This window comes from Narcine bancroftii, chromosome 1, assembly GCF_036971445.1.
Source record: "Narcine bancroftii isolate sNarBan1 chromosome 1, sNarBan1.hap1, whole genome shotgun sequence".
Taxonomy (NCBI): Eukaryota; Metazoa; Chordata; class Chondrichthyes; order Torpediniformes; family Narcinidae; genus Narcine; species Narcine bancroftii.
In genome coordinates, this window is record NC_091469.1 from 448,693,986 (window position 1) to 448,710,538 (window position 16,553).

At 39.5% G+C, this 16,553-nt stretch overlaps 2 long non-coding RNA genes across 3 annotated transcripts in view; both read right to left on the minus strand.

Moving 5' to 3' along the window:
* LOC138751771 (uncharacterized) overlaps positions 1-16,553 on the minus strand; it is a 692,174-nt gene that overhangs the window by 198,678 nt on the left and 476,943 nt on the right. The window lies entirely within an intron of this gene.
* The window catches only part of LOC138751766 (uncharacterized), a 68,290-nt gene that overhangs the window by 22,096 nt on the left and 29,641 nt on the right, over positions 1-16,553 (minus strand). For both annotated transcript variants that reach the window (XR_011350168.1, XR_011350169.1), the window contains exons 2-3: positions 11,506-11,633; positions 9,973-10,081 (exon numbers count right to left, since the gene is read on the minus strand). This is a non-coding gene — a long non-coding RNA (uncharacterized lncRNA). The remainder of the gene's footprint in view (positions 1-9,972; positions 10,082-11,505; positions 11,634-16,553) is intronic.

Sequence of the window (16,553 nt, forward strand, 5' to 3'; positions counted from 1 at the left end):
TTTGAAAACTGGCTTAATTTTCTCCTTTTCAACAGAATGCATTATGGTTCTCCATTTGATTAGTTCGCCTCCCTAGCTTGAACTCCATTTGGAGTTTTGAACACTCATACCAATTGAATGGACCCTGAATAAAACTAGGTGGTTTTTAAACTGAGTTTTTCACTGATTTTTTTTATATTACAGTCGTTTTCAGTTCTAGTTTAGGTGGATCAGTTTTAGGGATGAAACAAACTTCCATATTTCATTTTCATATTTATTTATGACAGGGAAACCATTTAGCCTGTCAAGTCTACTTTGACTCACAGAACAATTCCATCAAGCCCATTTTCCAACTTTTCCTGAAAATCTCTCCTCACATGCCCATTAACTCTGTGCTGATTCTTCTACCACCCATCTACACAGGGAGCAATTGAACTACCAACCAACTTATCTTTGGGATATGGCAGGAGGGCCTCATGACCAAAGGTAGAACTGAAGCCTGCTCACTAGAACTGTGCAACAGCAGCTCAACCAGCTACACTACTGTGTCACAGTGAGTTTCAATGTGCTATGTTTTAAAATATATTTTAAAATTGTCTCTGCTTCTAATTATACCTCTTACCCAATGTCACTTCCACCTTCTTCCACCTCCTGCATGAAGTCACTTCTGCCTTCTTCCTCCTACTCACCCCATACGACCGCGTAGTCAACATGGGGGCCACCATCTTACCAACTGGGCCACTCCTCCGACAGCGATAATGATCCAGTTCTGGCATCCGTCATCCTGAACCAAGGCAGCCCTCACCCGATCGCCCTCTCAATGATGGAGATTGAGGTAAATGGAAAAAGAACTAACTGCCTGTTTGACAGAGGGAGAACAGAGAGCTTCATCCATCTGGACACACCACACAAACTCTCTCTCTCGGTTAGACCTACAAGAGGTACAATTTCCATGGCCACAAAGAAAAAAACTGCAGATATCCACGGGTATTGTATAGCGTGATTAACAGTTGGGGTGGGGGGGGACGAACGTTATGATAATTTTCATTTGCTTATGATGTCACAGCTCTGCGCACCAATCTTCCAGTCCCTCAGCATCCAAATCCAGTTCAGGAGTGTCACGATGCCATTCAGAGGACCACAACTGCTATTAATGATATACAACCCCCAACTCACGGCCCCCCCAACCCCAGCAGCCAGCCCCACCTGAGGCCTCTCCACCCTCCGCATAACCCCTCCATCACTATTTGATAACCTGATCCACGGACTGCAACCCCATTGCGACAAAGAGCAGGCGTTTTAGCGAAGAGGACAGGGCATTTATAAAATACGAGGTGTAGCGACTCCTGGAGGAAGAGATCGTAACCCACAATTCCAGCCCATGGAGAGCCCAAGACGTGGTCAGGGGCAGGACTAACCACTGAATGATGATCGACTACAGCCAGATGATCAACGATTCAAGCAGCTGGATGAATGCCCCCTCGCCCGGATCACTGACATGGTCAACAAGATCACCCAGTACAGAGTGTTCTCCACTAGAGATCTGAAGTCGGTGTACCACCAACTCCCCCTTTGCCTAGGGAACCCCCAATATACCACATTTGAAGCGGATGGCAGGCTCTACCACTTCCTCTGGGTCCCCTCAGAGTCACTAATGGTGTCGCTGTGTTACAGAGGGAGATGGATCGGATGGTAGACAGGCACAAACTGACAGCCACTTTCCCCTACCTAGTCAATGTCACCATCTGCGGCCACATCCAGCAGGACAACGATGTGAAACTTGCCAAATTCCTCAACACAGCTAAGTCCCTCAGTTTGATCTACAACAAAAAGAAGTGCTTGTTTAGCACTTTGATTCGTTGTGGGTCATGGTGTCATTGCCCCCGACCCCGACCACATGCTCCTGATCCCACACAAACTCAAGGCGCTAAAAAGGTGCCTGAGGTTCTTTTCTAACTACGCCCAATGGGTGCCCAATTATGCAGATAAAGCCTACCCCGGTATGATCCACAAACTTCCCCTGGGCTGGATTCACCCAAATCAAAGGAGACATTGCTAAAGCCACGATGCATGCCATGATGAATCAATCCCATTCCAAGTGGAAAGCAATGCCTCCGACTTTGCACTGGCTGCCACTCTCAACCAGATGGGCAGGCCAGTGGCATTATTTTCCCACACCCTCCATGGCCCTGAGACACGGCACTCCTCTGTCAAGAAGGAGGCACAGGTGATCATTGAGGCAGTACACCACTGGCATCATTACCTGCCCGGAAAAAGATTTACCCTGCTCACGGACCAACAAGCCATGGCCTTTATATTCAACACCAAATTGCGGGGTAAAATCAAGAACAATAAAATCCTGAGGTGGAGAATCGAGCTATACCGGGCAGGCAAGCTGAATGACCCCCCAAGGTGCCTTATCCCAGGGGACGTGCGACAGCGTGCATCTCGGCCACCTCCAGCCCCTCCATGACAACCTCTGCCACCCCAGAGTCATGAGATTGTTCCACTTCATAAAAGCTTGGAATCTCCCATACTCCATCAAGGACATCAGGTCTCTGACCAGACACTGTCGGGTCTGTGCAGAACATAAACAGCAATTCTTCTGGCCCGACAAGGCACACCTCATCAAAGCCATACGTCCCTTTGAACAACTCAGTATCGATTTCAAGCATGCCCTGCCCTCATCCAATAGGAATGCCTATTTCCTCAACTTCATTGACGAGTTCTCCAGATTCCCCTTTGCCATGCTCTGTCCTGACATGACCGCACTCACTGTCATCAAGGCACTCCGCAGCATGTACGTCATCTTTGGGTACCCAAACTATATCCATGGTAATCGGGGGTCTTCTTTTGTGAGCAATGAGCTGCAGTAGTACCTGTTGGCTAGAGGCATAACCACTAGTAGGACCACAAGCCACAACCCCAGGGGGAATGGCCAGGTGGAGAGAGAAAATACCACCATTTGGAAGGCGGTCCTCCTGGCCCTTAAGTCAAAAGTTCTGGCAGTGTCCCATTGGCAAGAAGTCCTGCCGGAAGCACTCCATGCCATCTAATCCTTCCTATGCTCTGCTACCAACATGACCCCACATGAACATGTTTTCTTTCCCCAGGAGGTCAGCAACCAGAACCACACTGCTGCCCTGGCTCTCATCTCCTGGACCCATCCTGCTGTGGAAATACGTGAGGGGCCATAAGACCAATGCATTGGTCGAAGAGATGCAGCTCCTGCACATCAACCCTCAATATGCCTACATGCCATACCGATAACCATGAGGACACACAACCTGACTGGGACCTGGCTCGTGGCGGAGACCCCTCAGGGACTCAGTGCAGGTTAGCGACACATCCAGAGGCATGCACATGCCCTGAACCCCCTTCCACCTGCTCCGACCACCACGACCGTCCCCAGATACATCCAAATCCCACCTCCTACAGAGACAGCCCTACCTCCCCAGCCTCAAAATACACAACCAGCAATGGAGCTGACCAGTACACCACCAGTGGAGCTAAGCTGAACCTCTAGGATTTTAACCCGGTAGGGTTTTGTTTGTAAAGAAGGGGTGAATGAGGTGATATGTATAAACTGCTGTGTATGAGTGGCTGGCCCATCCACTGATGACTCACTCCACAGTAACTCCTCCCACTGTGACTTGGCCGTAAGGGTAAACTTCCCTCCCCCTTTCCATTCGTTCAAGCACATGGAGTCGGGAAAGCTACAATCTAAAGTATATTAAAGCCTATTGTTTCCCACTCTCAGTCTTTGGAGCCATTGATAGAGTGTATCAATTGTATCCTTCATTGCTCCAAAGAGAAAAGCCCTACCTTGTCAAACTTGCTTTAGAAGTTATGTTCTCTAATCGAGGTAACATCTTGGTAAATCTCTTCACTTTCTCTGAAGCTTCAATATACCGAGTGCTTCCGACCTTTTCTGTTTTTATATAAGATTTCCAGCATGTTCAGTTTTTGATATCCTGATATATTTGTGCTTTAGCGAAAATTGTTGGGTAATAATGTAGTATCTAGAATATGGAGAAAGATTGAGTAAACTGGGTCTTTATTCCTTGGAGCATAGAAGGTTGAGGGGTGATTTGATAGAGGTATATAAAATTATGAGGGGAATAGATAGACTGGATGTGAATAGGCTCTTCCCCTTGAGGGAAGGAGAGATTGGAATGAGGGGTCATAAGTTAAGGGTTAGGGGGAAAAACTTTAGAAGTAACATAAGAGGAAGCTTCTTCACTCAGAGAGTGGTGATTGAGTGGAATGACCTTCTGGAAGAGGTAGTTGCAGCAGGGTCAATTTTCTCATTTAAGAGGAGGTTGGATGAGTACATGGATGGGAGTGAGTTGGAGAGTTATGGGCAGGGAGCAGGTAGGTGGAATTAGTGGATTTTCACTTAAATCGGTGCGGACTAGAAGGGCCGATATGGCCTGTTTCCGTACTGTAATTGTCATATGTTACATATTATATGTGAACCACTTTGTAATATGTTAAGTGCTTCAAACTTTTGTCCGTCCTGTGAAATCTTCTGTTTAATTAAAACTGTGACATAGGTCCATATTCTGTTGCTGGTGCCATTACTTCATGACATGTAAAAAAAAATCTATAAAATGAAGTTATTAATTTGCTTCAATTTAGCTTGTAGTTTCCTATTTTTGCAATCCAGTTCTTTACTGCTTAGTGGCCTTGATAAATGCATAAAATCTGCACTTTTACAACAATATTTTTAATTACTTTTGAATTTCCTTTAGAATGGGCAAACTTTTAAGCAAGTCCTTCCACAGCATTTACTCTAATCCTACACTAATCCAGTTTTAAATGTTCCCAGCAACATACCAATGCACCAAGACACTGTGGGCAATTTATAGAGACCAATTAACCTACCAATCACTATGTCATTAGAATGTGGAGTAATTGGAGAACCCAGGGAAACCTATATAATCACAAGTAAAATGTGGAACTCCGAACAAGCAGCACTGGAGGTCAAGATTAAACCTCAGTGACTGTCACTTGATATTGAGCTGTCTTTGTTTATCTCTTGACACTCAGTTATATTAAACTGAAATTATTGCTAATAAATATTTCAGAAATTATATTACTTTAAGAAATCTGTCAGGTGACACAGATTATAAGATTCAGATGCATGCTGAAGAGGAAGCATGATTGAGACCTCAATAAATCATAATTTTACTGGGTTTAGTATTAGAACATTACTGCACAGTACAAGCCTACTTGAAAAGAGTAGATGCTTCTCCATGCTGTTGTGCCAATGTTTCATTCTATTTGAAGATAGATAATTTAAACAATTGTCTGGATATTGAACTCACTAAAGACTGATGAAATTATTACTTCTAAGCTGTTATATTATATTGCCACGTGATAGTGTTGAACTAATGTTAATTTCTACATCCGTGGTTAATAACAACTCAATCCATGTGAAGTTAAGATCAAAAGTCTCATCAGAAAGTAACATTCCATGTGTGAAATATACAAAATCACCCTGACTGTTTGGCTAATCAAACAAATAAAACTTATATATTGGTAAATATTTCTTGTTAATGTCAAAAAACTTGTCTTTGTTGAAATAATCTTCATTATTTAAGAGTAATGATGTTAAAAACTATTCAGTGGATAGAATACATCAGACAACCCTTTCACTTCGAAAGAAGATCTAAATAACATAAACGATTGCACCAGAGTTCCTCCTTTATGGGACAGAGGTCTGATTACTTAGAAGAGTCTGGATTCTCCTCTGTAAATTTGAAGTAAACCCTGGAGTTTTAGTTACAAATAAAATGTATTCACTGTTTGAAGAGACATTAAAAAAAATAAGGATGTATTTTCTATGAATAATTGGTCAATAGGGAAACACATGTGAAAGGAATGTATGATACCTGGTAAATTTTCAGCTTTATGGTCTTGGAGGAATGGTATCATTTACCACAGTTATAATGTTCTAGTGAGGGATGTTAAAACCAAAATATGAATAATATTCATTTACCAACAAAACATGGTAAAGATTACAAAGTGGCTACTTATAAAAGTTAATGGAAGGTCTATTAAATCTAAAGTATTTCATAAGTAATAGAAACATGAACAAATGTTATTGTTATACAATAACTATGTATGAATATCCATAAAAGCAATCAATAAGGACAGCATGGAGAAGCATCTACTCTTTTCAAGTAGGATTCCATTAAGGTTGCAAATCTGTAAACATTCTGGTGTAATATAACCTTGGTGAAACTTGTGCAGTTTGAACTGAATAAGCTTCTGTGTGGATTTGGACTTGCTCGATTCTCCACACAAACTACCATTGAGCTGGCTGAATACTTGCACATGATATCAGTCTGCCAAACCATCCAAAAGTTATTGAGGATGTGGGTGAGGAGCCACAAGCACATCTGTGGTTTCACAAAAAAAGTATAGTTACATTTAAATAAACTATAAATAAACTTGTAAGTAAACAGAAATAGCAGAAGCGTCCCCACAAGATTTTGTTTTTTATTGTTGCATTGGATCCAGTGCCAAAAACGTGAATTAGCTTTATTGCAGCAGTAATTACTGTGACGAAGGAAATCCAAGAATTATTGAGCAGGAGCAAAAAGGTGAAAATAGAATTAAAAGAGAAAATGCTCAATCAGCTTTGGAAAGAGGAACAAAATTAAAATTCTGAACGAACCTTATTGAAACATGAACCATCTCCATGAATGATTTCAGAATTATTGTCAGAGTACATACATGACATCACATACAACCCTGAGATTCTCTTTCCTGCAGGTGAGACAGAATTACAACATATTGGTAGTGCAAAAAAGAAACTGTACTCAACGTCCACATGTAAACCCTAAATTAAGAATGTAATCAAACTGTGCAAAAAAGAGAAAAAAAAACAATAAAGAGCACAAGTAAGAGTCATTAAATGAATCCCTGATTGAGTTTGTTGTTGAGGATTCTGATGATGGAGGGGTAGCAGCTGTTCCTGAACCTGGTGGCTCAAGTCTTGATGCACCTCTTGCCTTTTTTTCTGATGGCAGCAGAGAGAATAGAGGGGGTGCAGCAAGTTGCGTATTCTTGATGATTGCTGTTGCTCTCCGACAGCAGCATTCTCTGTAGAAGTTCTCGACAGTGGGGAGAGTTTTGCCTCTGATACCCTGGGCTGTGTCCACTACCTTTCGCAGGGCTTTACGCTCGAGGGTATTGGTGCCCCATACCAGGCCATGATGCAGTCAGTCAGCACACTTGCCACCACACATCTGTAGAAATTTGCCAGGGTTTCCAATGCCGTAACCAAACCTCCGCAAACTCCTGAGGAAGTAGAGGTGCTGACATACATCCTTCATGATGCCATTAATGTGTTATCATCCAAGATAGTGTCTCTTAAGAACTTAAAACCTTTTCCACCTCTCATGATCAATGATTGTACCCCTCTGGTTTTCCTGTTTTGAAGTCGACAATCAGCTCCTTGGTTTTACCAAATGATACCAAACTTATGTGAAGTTTCTAGTTTGTTTTAATTGCACTTTTATAAATCTAATAACAGCACATGATATCAGAATGTTCTTCTATTACATCATTGATCTGAAACATTAACTCTGTTACTGTCTTTACAAATTCTACCTGGTGAGTCCTTTAAAAAGATTGTTGGTCTAGATTGCTCACATTAAGAGATCTCATTTGTATCTCCAATATTGCCTCTCTGGGGATGGATTAAAATTAATGATCATACTTTCTGTTTTCTGCTTTTATTTTGCTGCTTCTCATTCTTGTTAGGAGGCATTCAACACAAAGTCAGCTGCTTAGTACTTCCTCAATATCAACTCGAGTGAGTGAGTCAACAAAGATCATTTAGTTCTGTTGCTCTTATATACACTGAAAACTGGGGAATTAGCCGTGGGTTACTGGAAGGCACACTGGCAATCCATCAACTTTATAAATTTGGCTCTGGTATCTCAATGGAAGCTTGAAAATAATTTCTTATAATGCTGTTTTTATGTGTATATAACTGTCATTTTGGTTCATTCAAATATTTAGATCTTACACCTAAAATATTAGATTCTTAAATATTAATAAATACATTTACCAAAAAAGCCATAAATACTACACAGCTGATGAATAAGAATCCAATTACAGTCTGTGGAAAAATGGATTAATAATTCACTGAGTGTCAGGATGGAATGTTATTGAAATCTTTGGAGACTTCAGTCAATGTGGGGAATACCGTAACCTGAACTGCAGCCTGTTCTTTAGCAGCAGTTGCATTGGTAGAGCAGTTTCACTTATTTTTTTATTATTTTAAATTTAATAAAATGTATGCAGTGCCAACAGAGGATGTGTATGTTGCCAAAAAGATCCGATTTCCAAAAGACTAGAACATTGATGGATAACAAAATCATGGCTGGGGGATGGTCAATTTTATAAGTCAAGACATTATTCATATTGCTAGCCACGCAGCAAAGCAAGTTTAGAAAATAAATCAATTAAGCGTCGGTACATTGTCCAATACTTCAATGTGCTTCACAGAATTTTAAGGAGACTGTTGCCATGTAGGCCAAAAATGCAAACAAAAAAGTAACTATTTTCAACTGGATGTCCCCCACAAGCACCCAATGAAATAAAAAGCTTAGGACAATTTATGCAACTGTGAATATTTATTTATCTATTCTTTTACATTTATCATCTCTGTTTATATCATTATAAATTACTATCTCTTTATTTATCTTTTATCATATCGTTGTAATCTAATTTTTGCTTTTGTTGTTGGTATGTCTTATGTACCTTTGTGGCTGTGGAAAGTAAGAATTTCAGTGCATTTCTATACATTGTACTTATGTATTTAACAATAAAGTCCTATGTGGATACTCAAAAATTGCTTTCTTTTGGCAACAATGGTTCAGGGTTTATTTTGTCAGAGCCCCAGGATTATCAAATAGATCACACATAAAAGCAAAAGAATATTAGAATATTGCTCTCAATATATAATTTAATGTTATGATTATTTATAACTGTTAATTGTCAATATATCACACCTGTTCTTCACCTGCAAAAAACAAGTTGTTCTAGTTTACAGTATCATCAACAGATCACATTGATGTATCTCCATTTAGGAGAGGTATCAGGAAAAGTTTATTCATAGCAAAGATGTTCAGAGCCAGTTTTCTCACAAAAAATATTCTATTCTGGAGACGGACTCATTTAAGTGTTTCTAATCAGGGCTAGGATTCTTCAGCACTTTTAATTTTAAACCTATTACTACCAATTAGAAAGTACAAAAGTTTCTAAAGATACTTTGAACACAGCCAAAAGTATCGATCCTGACAAAAGCTGAAGCGGGACAACCCTAGTGTTCCCTCATCTTGTTCATCCCGTCTAGTGCAAATATGATACTGGCGTTCTCCAAACATGTTTGGCATAGTCCGAATGACCTTTTGAAACAGCCCTGAAGAGAAAACTTAGAAATGTTGCTTATATCACCAGCTACACTTGAGAGCAAACCTACAGTGTAAAAGTCAAGTGCAATAGTGACCATAAAAGGTGAGGGCAGTACTGAGCATTAATGGACTCAATGCTAATTGTGGCAGCAGCAGAGACCTCTCACAATGCACCTGGGGATGAATTTACTTTTCACTAACAATGGACTTACTACTAAATTTATACTTAAGCCTGTAATCCAATTTAGTATGGCTCAAAGCAGTTCTAAATGTGACCAGAATCAGCTTTCATATTTGTTGCTGCTTTTTCACCAAAGTTAACAAGAAGATGGGCATATGGTAAAATTTAAATGTCTTTGTTAGATCAGAATTATATGTCATTGGATGAAATAACATTTTATGAACAGTAAGGTATAAAAGATTGCAGCTGAGGACGTTTTGATACAATTCTTGGATTTGTATGGTTTGGATTTGAAAGCAAGTTAGAATGATGGGATGAAAATCCATTCTTTTTAATTGTTGTACAGAAACAAAGATTGACTAGTGCAAATTCACTCACCATTAGGTCCAGAATCACAATGCAAAACTTTGACGATTGACATAAAATGGCAATAAGATGCCAGAAGATATCCAATGCACTTCATACTGGATTCTGTCTATTTCAATGGCTGAAAGTAGAACAGAAAAAAACCTAGAAATACTCAGCATATTCAGGAAAGAGAAACTAAATTAATGTTTCAGGTGAAATATGCTTATCAGGAACTTACATTATTATCAATGACTGAAAACCATTGAATCAATATCTATGGGGCAGCAAATGCCATATGGAAAGGTTTGCTCTCTGCAACAAGTTCAACTGCAGACAAAGTGCAAAACTGGAGACCAATTTCTCCAATAACTGGTCAACAATATCACCTAATACAAACAAAGAAGGAACTCAGTGGGTCTGGGTAGAAATGGTTAGTCAACATTAAAGTCCTGACCCAAAATGTTGACTGACTTTATTCTAACCATGGATGCTGCCTGACCCACAGGATTATTCCTGCAGCTCATTGCATGCTGAAGATTTCAGCATCTGCAGTTTTTGCATTTCTCTAAAATCTCCTAATATGTTACTTAAAAATCATTTAGGAACCTGAGAGGCCAGTCAGGTATGCTCAGGGTAAAATTATCCAGGGGGTATAAAAGTAAAATTGCTTTGCAATGGTTTGGTTTTTGCATAAATTGTTCTTAGTGTGTTTGTCATTGGAGCTTCTATCTGGGAGACTCCCATCCTTTCATCTCCCATAGGCTCATCTACCCTGAATGGGCAAGCCTGATGAAGGAGGTTCCAATTGCTAGCTCTTCCTCTATGAAACCCCAGTTCCACACACTGTCATTTCATTGCCATCTCTTTGTCCTTGTCTTAAGCTTGTTTGTTAGCTTCTCCCTCCCACCTACTGAGTTGATTACTAATGTAACTCTGGGTTTTGGTTGCATTATGGCTGGCCCGCGGGCCAGAGTTTGACATGTGTGCCTTAAAACTCTTGGGCAAGAGTTTTATCCAATGCTTTGAACCATTGGCAACAAATAGAAAGGAGGAATTGTTGGTGGTGGAGGAAGAATGGAGCAGAATCTTATTCTTGGAAGGTATTTCCATTCTTCATGATTCCACAGAAATAAACCTTTACTTATTTTAGGTTTGTCCTGATTCAGGTTTGAAATCACTAGATTCAAAACATACAGCATGGATTTCTAATTAAGCCTCAAAATGCATTGGTATTCTATGTGTTGCATGAATTCATGACCTTCCTACCAAATTCAAATGAGTTCCTAGCTGCCTTTGTAAATGTCATTTGTAAATGTTCAGAATGTCAGCAGGGAGAATCAGGGAGAAAATAGAGTGATGTATGTGACATTGCTATTTTAAGACCACCAACCCCATTTCTGCGATAGAGACTTAGATTTGCACACAGATTTTCCAAACTCCTATACTCCATTCTGTTCTTTGTAATGGGAGCTGATTACCATATGGACAGAGGAAACAATTTTCAAAGCTAGCTTGAGAAATTGCAAAATCTCCACTGACTTCTGAGAATTTATATATACTTACATCCAGAAGCATTACACTGGATTTTATCTTTAAAATGATCAACGTCTTTTCTGCTTTCAGTTAAAATTTGCACCTTTATTCTCTCATAAGTCAAGTGGTTATGTGGCACGAGCTTGTGTTTTAAAGATCTAAAGATTATAGGAAAAGAAGTATATTCAAGAGGATGATATTACAAATAGCATGGAAAGTCTTGAAATCTTTGGATAATGATATACACATTTCTGTGTTATGTTTTAACTCCAGTTTAAAAACTACTTCTTTGGCCAAGGTCACTTGCAATAATTCCCTCTTTAATTCAGTGCCATTTTCACTAATTATGCCTCTATACAATGCCTTAAACCATTTTTCTATATTAAGGATAAAGGAACACGCAAAAGAATTTCAGATGAATGCATTAAGTTACATTATTCTCTAACTGTGTAATTTTAAAGCCAAATTTTTTTTGGATAATAACTTCAACTCTTTTTGCACTGGCTCTGGTGAGTAACCTAAGAACAGCTGCTCAACACCAATCAATCAGATTACAGGACTCACAATACAAGGTAATACCTTTATCATATATGCTCCTTAACCAATGTGCTAAATTATTTGCCAGGGTATCTGTACTTCCCACAATGGCATTATTTGGCATTCTAATAGTAGTTATCTCTCCCAGCTGTCGAATCGTAAAGAATAGGTTGGCTTGCACTTTGTCATAGTTCACGAAAAAAGCAGCATTCAAGATACTTTTCTGGTACTCTTGGGAAAAACCGCTTTGCGGCACACTATATTTTAATTGAAATTATTTTTTTCTGTCTTGGTTCATGTCATAAAAAAATAAAGCAAGTTCCTTTTGGAAAATAGCAACAACAATGTTATAAAAGGCAGCTTAAATAATTTACTGATGTGGAAACAATAATCAATGTTTATATCTCAAATTAACCACAGTGAACAGCAAAATTTATATTGTTAGGATAGTAAAATGTGAGGCAAATGGGGCAAGTTCTGAAGGCGATGAAATGACAACGGGCACACATGTGGATCTATCAGTTCTTGCTACACAAAAATGTCCTGTACTTGATGTTTTCTTACAGCTCTAATCCAATTCTGAATATAAAGCACTTGAAAGATCAAATGCAACCAGCTTCTAATTCTCTGAAAGTAAGGCATCGCAATATATATTGTTTAATGAAAATGTGGGAAAGAAAAGATAAACAGCTGAATTTTAAAAGGTTGAAGAGGAGTGTCTGCATTGGAACAAAAATTCAGAAAGCTTTTAGAGTTCCATTTCAGCATATTTAATGCCCTTTGTACAGCCAAAGAAGTGTGATTAATTAGACTTCGTATCCTTCCACGACACCATCCTTTTGGATATGCATTATAACAAGGAGCTGCCTACAGATGATCGATCACAGATTTCTCCACCTGTTCAATTACGTGTCAGTGCCTGTTAAATAATCACTGCATGGCCTTACTAGAGGTGGAGCAGCATTATTATATACTTCTCTGATTACTCAAATCTTGAATGAATTAATTTCCATGGTCATTAGCAGGGTTTGGAGTAAAGGATCTTGACATCTTGGCAACTGTAGCTCCTGCAGCAGTATTGGCACTTATTACATTTATGTAGCATTTCATAAAATATGATAAAATGCTACTGTAACTTTTCTGCACGTTGAACAGTGAGAGAAAATGATGAAGGCAAAGTATTTGTGGTTGCAATAACAGCATTATTGTGTAAAAGAGATAGCGACTTTTGTGTCCACACAAGTAAAAGCCAAAATATGAACAATTTAGTGACTGATATAACAAATTATGTTCTTAAGTATACCATTGAAAACATAATAAACAATGAATCAATTTTTGATCAAATTTCAATTTTTTACAGGTTGATCTTTTTCTAAAATGAATGAAAATTTTTGTCCTTATTTTATTAGGCGTAAAAGTTTTTTAACATTCTTTTTTTTTCTTTGGCTTGGCTTCGCGGACGAAGATTTATGGAGGGGGTAAAAAGTCCACGTCAGCTGCAGGCTCGTTTGTGGCTGACAAGTCCGATGCGGGACAGGCAGATACGATTGCAGCGGTTGCAGGAGAAAATTGGTTGGTTGGGGTTGGGTGTTGGGTTTTTCCTCCTTTGCCTTTTGTCAGTGAGGTGGGCTCTGCGGTCTTCTTCAAAGGAGGTTGCTGCCCGCCAAACTGTGAGGCGCCAAGATGCACGGTTTGAGGCGTTATCAGCCCACTGGCGGTGGTCAATGTGGCAGGCACCAAGGGATTTCTTTAGGCAGTCCTTGTACCTTTTCTTTGGTGCACCTCTGTCACGGTGGCCAGTGGTGAGCTCGCCATATAACACGATCTTGGGAAGGCGATGGTCCTCCATTCTGGAGACGTGACCCATCCAGTGCAGCTGGATCTTCAGCAGCGTGGACTCGATGCTGTCGACCTCTGCCATCTCGAGTACTTCGACGTTAGGGATGTAAGCGCTCCAATGGATGTTGAGGATGGAGCGGAGACAACGCTGGTGGAAGCGTTCTAGGAGCCGTAGGTGGTGCCGGTAGAGGACCCATGATTCGGAGCCGAACAGGAGTGTGGGTATGACAACGGCTCTGTATACGCTTATCTTTGTGAGGTTTTTCAGTTGGTTGTTTTTCCAGACTCTTTTGTGTAGTCTTCCAAAGGCGCTATTTGCCTTGGCGAGTCTGTTGTCTATCTTATTGTCGATCCTTGCATCTGATGAAATGGTGCAGCCGAGATAGGTAAACTGGTTGACCGTTTTGAGTTTTGTGTGCCCGATGGAGATGTGGGGGGGCTGGTAATCATGGTGGGGAGCTGGCTGATGGAGGACCTCAGTTTTCTTCAGGCTGACTTCCAGGCCAAACATTTTGGCAGTTTCCGCAAAACAGGACGTCAAGCGCTGAAGAGCTGGCTCTGAATGGGCAACTAAAGCGGCATCGTCTGCAAAAAACATTATGCAGACACAATACCCATAGATCAACCTTTCCTCCTGCTGAAAAAATAATTTCTAGATGGGGAATCTTGCTCAACCTAGTTTCACATGCATTTCTATTACATATGTAAAGCAAGTGGTGCTGGCTAATGCTTCCCAATCATTGGTAACTATTACAGAATCACAAAGTTGTACAGCATAGAAAATGGCCCTTTGTTTCTCCACATCCTTGCCGACCTTTTTTCTCATTGACACTAATCTATTTGCTACATTAGATTTGCACTCTTCTAGCCTTATCTATTTAAGTGCCTGTCTAAATGTCTCTTAAACATTGTGATTGCATCTGACTCCACCATCTCCTCTGGCAGTGAGTTCCAGATATCAACAACTCTCTGATTAAAACATGTTCACTTCATATACCCTTTAAAATTTATATCCCTTTTAAAATTCATTCCTCTCATTTTAAACCTGGTGTTTTGGATACCCCAACCATGGGAAAAATAATCTGTCGACTTGTAATGTACATGAATTGTTTGGATGGGGATATTGAAAGCATGATCAGTAAGTTTGCAGATGAAATGAAGATTAATTTTGACACTAAAGGGGTTACAAGTGGATACCAATGTGTTGGTGAATGGAGTTTGACCTGAAACATTAACTCTGTTTCTCTTTCATCAGATTTATGTGGCTATGCAATGTTAACTTTAAATTACTTTCAATTCCATTCTATTTTCTTTCAAGCTGCCTACTTACTCTGCTATACAGTCATCACAAAATCGATCTAAAATATACATTCTGCATATGGCGATCTACTTTGCATTTGCAAGATGATTCAAATCCACTTCTGCATTCTTCTCTGGCTATGATTAGCAGGGGTTTGATTGTAATCAGGACAAAAATATACAGTAATTGCTTTGCGTTTAGCAGAGAAATCTTTTCCTTTTAATATGCCAAAAAAATGTCAAGAATCTGACTGATTTTATCAAGACAAATTGTGGGGCAATCCATCATTGTTTAATGCCTTAAGTCTTACATTGACTTAATGTAAAACAGAGAACATATATTTAGTTTTGTTAAAGTGGCAAATTATTTTAATTATAAAAATACACACAGTACTAAATGGTACAATTACATTAGTCACAATAAAATAATATGAGTAGATTCAATGCCACAAGTATATTTCCATGATATAGAAACATTCCCATGTTATAATAATGTCAAAATTAATTTTTAAAAATGTCATCTTCCTACCTTCTTAACTGAAGCTTCCCTTAAACATGATCATTCGAAGGCAAGTCCTTTGCATTATTTCACTGGAGCAAAGTTTAAATGAGTTTGATTGAATAGAATATATGGGGTCCCCAATGCAATTTAACATTATGCTGACCCTAGTTCAATAGGTTTCCAATACTCTGGAGAATATATCATTATTTGAACACTGAAACATATATCTGTTTCCCTTTACAGCTACTGTCCATGTAATGAAGTATTTCTAATACTTATTCTTTCAGATTTGCAGCTGCAGCAGTATTTTATTTTGTCAATGTTAATTTTCTCTCATTTCTCTTTTACAAATACTCACCTTGAAGTTCAATTCTTTTTGTCCGTAGTTTTCATTTGTATTTTTTTTTGTTCACCTTAGCTGCTTTCAGTTTTGCTGTCAACCATTTCTTTCCAACAAATGAGATCAATTCCACTACAACTACATTTTCACCATTTCAAAATTTGGATCTTCTCACAATGGAGGCCGGTGATAAGCAGTGTGCTTCAGGGATCGCCCCTTGTTGTTTGTTATTTACATTAATGATTTGGATGATAGAGTGGAATCTCATGTGGATAGAGTGGTGAAGAAGGCTTTTGGTATGCTGGCCTTTATCAACCAAAACATAGAATATAGGAGTTGGGAAGTGATGTTGAGACTATTCAAGGCATTGGTGAGGCCGTGAGATAGTACAGACCTATCACCAATGTATATAGTTACAGTATCTAGAGTATGTAATGACTGTGCTTACAGCGATTGGCTGAGAGCTTAGCCACGCTTACTGTCTGGGCTTTAAAGGGTTGTGTCCCTAGCCAGGTCGGATCATTCCGGACTGGTCGGCCACCTGTGAAGAGCTCCTCTCTT